Source organism: Mandrillus leucophaeus, unplaced genomic scaffold (assembly GCF_000951045.1).
Source record: "Mandrillus leucophaeus isolate KB7577 unplaced genomic scaffold, Mleu.le_1.0 Scaffold120, whole genome shotgun sequence".
NCBI classification, from domain to species: Eukaryota; Metazoa; Chordata; class Mammalia; order Primates; family Cercopithecidae; genus Mandrillus; species Mandrillus leucophaeus.
In genome coordinates this window covers 334,683-343,217 of record NW_012100321.1, presented here as the reverse complement: position 1 = coordinate 343,217, position 8,535 = coordinate 334,683, and the positions used below count along the sequence as shown (strand labels likewise).

Sequence of the window (8,535 nt, the reverse complement as noted above, 5' to 3'; positions counted from 1 at the left end):
GTCCTCCTGCAGTCATTTTCCACCACATCACCTAGTTGGACTTTCCTGGTAGCACATTTTTTTGCTCCATGAAATGATTGTATTTCCAGTTATTTATTTCGTTTCCACTTATCCTTATCCTAGTAGACGGGAAGCCCCAGGAGAGCTCAGACTTGGTCTGGTGACTGCTCTCTCTGTCCCATCAGTGACAGTGTCAGTGTCCTCAGATCTGGGATTATTCATATGAGTCCAACACCCCCAGAGCCCTCGAGAAGAAAGGGAGAGGCCGTGGTGGGATGGACATCCCTGCCTGCTCAGCCCTTCTCCCTGGGATCTCTTGGATCTGAACAGCAGCAAGAGATCAGGGCAAATAAATCACTCAATGCTTGTGTGTTTTGTGCGTGTTTTTAGTGCCTCCAGATGTTGAGCATTCGAGGGTTGGTTTCTGAGGTTTTCTGAAATATGCTGGGGCCTTAGTATTGGAAGCAAATTAGGATATCTGTTGTCTGCCTGTGCTCTGTGTCAACCTGAGGAACTCTCGGCTGGGCCACGTGGAGGGTACACAGGGTGGGCCCCACAACCCCAGCCCCAGCCTTCCTTCTACTTGTGTTTTTGCAGCACGTGACCCACCTGCTCCCAACCTGCATTTTAGCTTTGACACTTGTGCTATAACTTGTCCTGCCAGTGTTTCTCTGAGACCAAGCATGCCGGAAATGCAGCTTCCCTTGTCATCACTTATCTTCATTGGCTAACAGGTGTTCTACTCTTTTTATTTTATTTTATTTTATTTTATTTTATTTTATTTTATTTTATTTTATTTTATTTTATTTTATTTGAGACAGGGTCTTGCTCTGTCACCCAGGCTGTATCGGAATGGTGCAGTCTCGGCTCACTGCAACTTCAGCCTCCTGGGCACAAGCAATTCTCCTGCCTCAGCCTCCCAAGTAGCTGGGATTACAGGCACCCGCCACCATGCCCGGCTAATTTTTCTATTTTTAGTAGAGACAGGGTTTCACGATGTTGGTCAGGCTGGTCTCAAACTCCTGACCTCAGGTGATCCACCTGCTTTGCCTCCCAGAGTGCTGGGATTACAGGTGTGAGCCACTGCGCCAGCTGAAAATAATTTTTAAATCTTATTTTCCAAGTGTTGAATAATTTTCCTGCACAGAGCTCCTGAAATCATGTTATCTCTAAAGTTAACTCTTGATAAGATAAAGGGCTGGTCTGATTCTGGTTTGTACTATCCTTCATTAAAATATCGGAGAACCCACAATTGTTATGGGAAGTAGAAAACAAATTGGAGCTTAATTTGTGGCATATATTCCCAATCCCAATGATCAATAATGTCTGTATATCATTTATATTAGTACACAGATTCAGTGGTGGCTGTTTCATGTGGTCTCTGAATTGTGCCTTTATATAGTGTAGGTTCTGTCCTATTTGGCTCGATAAACTTACATAGGTAAAACAAGAGGTGTTAATTGCACACAGAGGCCTCCTTGTTGTATGGTTAGTACATCTAGAATGATGTGGTGGTGAGCACTGCTAAAACCAGAGAATTAGCTTCTGTCTGGAGATTATGTAAGGAATCTGGAGTTGCATATTTGAACTGGACTCTACTAGTCTGGAACTGTTTCTTTTACTGCCTACTTTTTTTGTTTTTGTTTTTGTTTTTTTGAGACAGAGTCTCCCTCTGTCACCTGGAGGTGGAGTGCAGTGGCATGCTCTCGGTTCACTACTTTTGTATTTTTGTATTTTTGATTTTTGTATTTTTTGGTAGAGACAGGGTTTCACCATGTGGCCAGGCTAGTCTCAAACTCCTGACCTCAGGTGATCACCTCCCAAAGTGCTGGGATTACAGCCATGAGCCACCACGCCCTACTGCCTACTTTTATGGGTGAATTCTTTCTCCTTCAAGATCCTTTAAGTCTGGACTGAGATCCTGTAAACCACAGCATATGTACTGGTTTAATTTCCTGGGAGGACTTGTGGGATCTGGTTCTACAAATGAAGTTCTACACATCAGCCTTTGTTCCATAATGGTGGGCTTTTCATACTAGATTAACTGGGTTTATTCTCACATACGATATTGTCAGTATAGCCTTGGTAGTACATTTCATTTGTCTATATCCTTGCAACTATGGGAGCCAATGCATATTAAACCCATGAAAATGCTACATTGTCAGGAAGGATGAAGTTATTTGTAGTAATATCTACCCATTATTCTAAGTAGTTGCACAGACTACTTAGTCAATTGATGTTTTTCATATTTTTAGCAGAATCATTATGAATCTTTCCGGATATAATATATGTAAATATGGTTCAGTTATTTATTGATACATTATAACCATAAAATTCAAGCACAGTCAATGTTCTTTGTTAAGGAGCAGTTATAATTTTTCTAAGCCTTACCCATCATAAATGCATTTATCTGTATTCTGATTAGAATTATTATAATATTTCAGTCTCTGATGACTTGTTAGCTTGTAATTTTTTTTTTTTTTGAGACAGTCTTGGTCTGTTACCCAGGCTGGAGTGCAGTGGTGCAATCATGGCTCACTGTAGCTTTGATTTCCTGGGCTCAGGCAATCTTCCCACCTCAGCCTCCTGAGCTGGGACTACAGGCATGTGTCACCTCACCTGGCTAATTTTTTTAAAAAATTATTTTTTGTAGAGATGGGGTCTCACTATATTGCCCAGACTGGTCTCAAACTCCTGGGCTCAAGACATCATCCTAACCCTACCTTCCAAAGTGTTAGGATTACAGGCGTGAGCCACCGCACCCGGACAGTTTATAATTTATATTGAGATTTGACACCGGATATGTTTTCCAGAATTTGGAAGAGTCAGATGGAAAACTACTACTGAAAGGCTTTCATTCCAATTTCCGCAAGTATAAATGTTAAATTGAACGTTATCAGTGGGTCACAAAGAAAGGAAAAGAGCTTCTTTCTATGCCCATAAAAAGGAAGGACATTTGTAAAGCAATTCTCAATAATATTAAAAATAAATAACCACAAGTAGATTTCTTCATCAGTTTCATTTTGTTCTGTGTAAATAGGAGTCTTTTTTTTTTTTAATCCAACAGAGTTAGTCGTCATGAAATAATCTACTTATGGACTAGAAAGAATTCTGGAAATCCTGTTTCTACCTCTGGTACAAAATATCACAGGTGTCTACTTGAGGTGACAATGCTGGTTTACATGGTGATATGGTTTGCCTGTGTCCCCACCGAAATCTCGTCTTGGATTGCAGCTCCCACAATTCCCATGTGTTGTGGGAGGGACTCGGTGGGAGATAATTGAATCATGGGGGCAGGTCTTTCTTGTGCTGTTCTCACAAGATCTGATGGTTTTTTTGTTCTTTTTTTTGGCTGAGGACAGGGGACTTTATTGATGGTACACCACAAGGTGTGGCTCCCTAGACCCCTCCCTCTTCAGGGCATCTGCATGGAAACTGTGAGGAAGGGAGATTCTCAGTGTGGTGAGGGACTGAGTGTGGCAGGGACTCCCTAGCAGTGAGGACCTCTGTCTTCCTCTCATGCTGTCTCTGGGGCTGGTGGTCTGGGGGTCTTACTCCTTGGAGGCCATGTGGGCCATGACGTCCACCATCCTGTTGCTGTAGCCAAATTCATCATCATACCAGGAAATAAGCTTGACAAAGTGGTTGTTGAGGGCAATGCCAGCCCCAGCATCGAAGGTGGAAGAGTGGGTGTCACTGTCGAAGTTGGAGGAGATGACCTGCTGCTCAGCGTAGCCCAGGATGCCCTTGAGGAGGCCCTCCAATGCCTGCTTCATCACTTTCTTGATGTCATCATATTTGGCAGGGTTTTCCCAGATGGCAGGTCAGGTCCGTGACCAACACGTTGGCAGTGGGGATATGGAAGGCCATGCCAGTGACCATCCCATTCAGCTCAAGGATGACCTTGCCTACAGCCTTGGCAGTGCCAGTAGAGGCAGGGATGATATTCTGGAGAGCCCCGCGGCCATGATGCTACAGTTTCCCGGAGGGGCCATCCACAGTCTTCTGGGTGGCAGTAATGGCATGGACTGTTGTCATAAGTCCTTCCACAATACCAAAGTTGTCATGGATGACCTTGGCCAGGGGCACTAAGCAGTTGGTGGTACAGGAGGCATTGCTGATGATCTTGAGGCTGTTGTCATACTTCTCATGGTTCATGCTCATCACGAACATGGGAGCATCAGAAGAGGCAGCAGAGATGATAACCCTTTTGGCTCCTCCCTGCAAGCGAGCCCCAGCCTTCTTCATAGTGGTGAAGACACTGGTCGACTCCATGATGGACTCAGCGCCAGCATCGCCCCATTTGATTTTGGAGGGGTCTTGCACCTGGAAGATGGTAATGGGATTTCCATTGATGACAAGCTTCCTGTTTTCAGCCTTGATGGTGCCATGGAATTTGCCATGGGTGGAATCATACTGGAACATGTAGACCACATAGTTGAGGTCAATGAAGGGGTCATTGATGGCAACAATATCTACTTTACTAGAGTTAAAAGCAACCCTGGTGACCAGGCTCCCAATTCCAACAAGTCCATTGACTCCAGCCTTCAACTTCACCATAGTGTCTCAGGGACGTACGTGGCTGGCAATGCACAAGAAGATGCGGCTGTCTGTTGAACAGGAGGAGCAGAGAGCCAATCTGATGGTTTTATAAGGGGGAGTTTCCCTGCACAAGTTCTCTCTCCTGCCTGCTGCCATGTAAGATGTGCCTTTCGCCTTCTGCCATAATTGGAAGGCCTCCCCAGCCCCACGTGGAACTGTAAAGTCCATTAAACCTCTTTTTCTTTATAAATCACCCAGTCTTGGGTATGCTTTTATCAGCAGCGTGAAAACAGACTCATACACATGGGAAAGCCCGAACCCAATAAGTCTATTTCTTGAAGTGTCAATAGCTCAGAGTATCAGGTATTGTCTATTCATCAAGGCACTTTGACTCTCCGTTGTCCAAGACCCAATTTCTGGCCTGTAGTTTCCAGGTAACCTTCAGGAAAGTATGAAAGGAAAGCAGAAGTCATTGATTGTAGGACTAAACAATGATGGGGAATTTACTACAGTGACTAATACTATCTAATAAGAAGAAAACAGAATGCTCTATTAGGGCGTACTATATAATTATTCCAAGAGAATTAGATCAGTGTTTCTCCTGGGGGCAAGAACAAATTATGGACACTGAAGATATTGACACATCACCATCCTGTAAAAGTGGACAGTCTCTGAGATATATTTATAACAGTGACATTTAATGCACAAAATTAATCTAAGGAAGGCTGAGCTCATCTTTTTAATTTGAAAGCATTTTTCACATTGTGTGTTCAAAAATCAGGGAGGTTTTTACACTATTGTTGAATCATTTTAAAAACAGAATCATATCAAATATAGGCTGGGCATGGTGGCTCACGCCTGTAATCCCAGCACTTTGAGAGGCCAAGGCAGGTGGATTGCTTGAGCCCAGGAGTTTGAGACAGCCTGAGCAACATTCTCCAGCTGAGGCAGGAGAATCGCTTGAACCTGGGAGGCAAAAGTTGCAGTGAGCCAAGATCATGCCACAGCACTCCAGCCCAGGTGACAGAATGAGACTCTGTCTTGAAAAAAAAAAAAAAAAAAAAAAAAGGATATCAAATATACTTAAGGTTTCTAGTGTCCCGCCCTTGTGTGTATTTCCTATGGTGGGCTACAAGGCGAGGGAACAGATCTTTGGTGCTTTGGCCACCCAGGAAGGGCCAAAGATTATTTTGAACATACAAACATCTTGATGATTTTTAACTTTTCTTAATTTATAGTCTGATTTTATGAAAGGAAACATCAGAAAGAATTGTCCAAAATATCAATCACTTGACTAAAATAGGTGCATAATTGCCTAAGAGAAAGGAGTAATTATAGCTTGGCTACCCTATTAGCCATAATGACGATCAAGATATTCAAAAATAGGCCAGGCACAGTGGCTTATGCTCGTAGTCCAACTCTTTGGGAGGCTGAGGCAGGAGGATCGTTTGAGTTCAGGAGTTTGAGATCAGCACGGGCAATATAGGGAGACTCTGTCTCTACAATTTTTTTTTTAAAATTACCTGGGCATGGTGGTGCATGCCTATGGTCCCAGCTGAGATGGGATTATCACTTGGCTCTGTGAATTCAAGGCTGCAGAGAGCCGTGATTGCACCTCTGCACTGCAGCTTGGGTGACAGAGTGAGACCCTGTCTAAAAAAAAAAAAAAAAAAAAAAAAAAAATATAGGCCAGGCACGGTGGCTTATGCCTGTAATCCCAGCACTTTGGTAAACTGAAATGAGTGGATCACCTGAGATCAGGAGTTTGAGACCAGCCTGGCCAACAAAGCAAAACACTGTCTCAGACAAGCCTGGCCAACAAGGCAAAACCCTGTCTCTACTAAAAATACAAAAAATTAGCCAGGCATGGTGGCGTGGGCCCGTAGTCCCAGCTACTTGGGAGGCTGAGGCAGGAGAATCACCTGAACCTGAGAGGCAGAGGTTGCAGTGAGCCAAGATCATGCCACTGGACTCTAGCCTGGGTGACAGAGTGATGAATGAATGAATGAATGAATGAATAAATAAAGTAGAAGGTAACTATAAGGGAATTTCACTTTTTATAAGTGAGAATCTTTTACTGCACGTTTTAAAAAATAAACAATTCAACAGTATGACAAAGGTCAGCAAAAAGGAAGACAAAGTTAAATCTTCTCAAACAAGAATATTTAGTAAGGCAAGAACCTCTGCTACCCAGACAAACTTCACAGAAGGTAAAGAATAACTTTTTACTATGTTTTGCTGAGAGCAGACTGAATACTTTAAGATCCCTTTATCATTTTAAAGACAGAAAAAAAATCAAATTCTAGTTTTACTGTTTTTGCCCATCATCCAGATGGCATGATACAGTCTGTTTTTCTCATTTTCTTTTTAAAATCTTATATGTTAACCCATACTTATACATTATCCAGGTGTTCAAAGATTATTCATTAAGTAGCTCAATATTAGTTTGAGGCCATAAAATTAAAAAGAATCTTAAATAGTATGTTTAAACTGGCACTACAGTATGTCATAATCTTATTTTCACTGAGTATATATTCTAGGTTGGCATTTACTTTTTCTCAGCCCTTTAAAAATATGATTCATTGTCTTCTGATTGAGAAGTCAGCTGTCAGCTTTAATGTTCCTCCTTTGAAGGTAATGCACCCTTTTTTATATGATTGCTTTTAAGATTTTTCTCTTTGCCTTTGTCTTTTAGGAGTTTTACTATAATGTGTCTGTGTTTGATTTCCTTCATGTTTATTTTATTTTGGGTTTGAAAGACTTCTTGAATTTGTGGATTAGTGTCTTTCATCAGTTCTGAAACATTTGCAGGTTATGCCTGTGAATATTGCTTCTGCACCATTTCCTCTCTGTATGTCTTCAGGGACTGCAGAAGTCAGCTCACCTCTCTGAGATATTGAGCAATTAGTCTTTTATGGATCAGGCTTATGGTTTCCTTAGTAGGAAAATTTCCTCAAATGCTTGGTAAGTTTTTGGTCTATTTGCTTCCAATCAATTCCATTTATGAGTCCCACCCGTAAGATCTCTTCTAGATATAATGCTTAAGCATTTAGACTTTTTCTTTTTCTTATGGGAAATTTTAAACTGTCCAAAAGCAGGGAGAATGTATAATGAAACTTCTTATGTTCAATGATTGTCAATATATGTCAGTCTTATTTCATCTATATACTCCTACTTTCCCTTATGATTGGATTATTTTAAAGCAAATTTCAGACATAGTATTTAACTTATAAACACTTCAGTTTATATCTCCAAGAGATAACTACTATTAAAAACATAATTACAATATAATTACAATATCCCCCCAATATTAAAAATATTTTCTCTTAATTTTTTTTTTTTGAGGCAGGGTCTTGCTCCACTGCCCAGGCTGGGGTGCTGTGGCATGATCATGGCTTGGTGCAGCCTCCACCTCCTTGATTCAAGTGATTCTCCCACCTCAGCCTCCAAAGTAGCTGGAACTACAGGTGTATGCCGCCATGCCTGGCTAATTTATTATTATTATTATTTTTTTTTTTGTAGAGATGGGGTCTTGCTATGTTGCTTAGGCTGGTCACAAATTCCTGGATTCAAGCAATCTTCCCACCTTGGCCTCCCAAAGTGTTGGGATTACAGGCATGAGCCACTGCACCTGGCCAATACTTTCTTAATATCACCAAGTATCTAGTCAGTGTTCAAATTTGTCCAATTGTCTCATAATTTTAAAACATTTTCAATCAGGATCAAAACAAAGTCCATATATTTCATTCAACTAATACACCTCCCCTTCTTTTTTTCTTTGTGATTTTTAAATAGTTTTATTTAGAGAAAATCCATGTATCATACAATCCATCCATTTAAAGGTTACAGTTCGATGGCTTTTAGTATATTCACAGAGTTGTGCAACTATCGCCCTTATCTAATTCTAGAACATTTCATCATCCCAAAAAAGAAACCCCATGCTGGTTGGCAGCCCCTGCAACCACTCAGTTTCTTCTTTTTCTACAGATTTGC

General features: G+C 41.4%; 1 pseudogene; it reads right to left on the bottom strand.

Moving 5' to 3' along the window:
• Positions 1 to 3,551: 3,551 nt before the first annotated feature.
• LOC105531560 lies at positions 3,552 to 4,598 on the bottom strand (annotated as a pseudogene).
• Between the last annotated feature and the right edge of the window lie 3,937 nt (positions 4,599 to 8,535).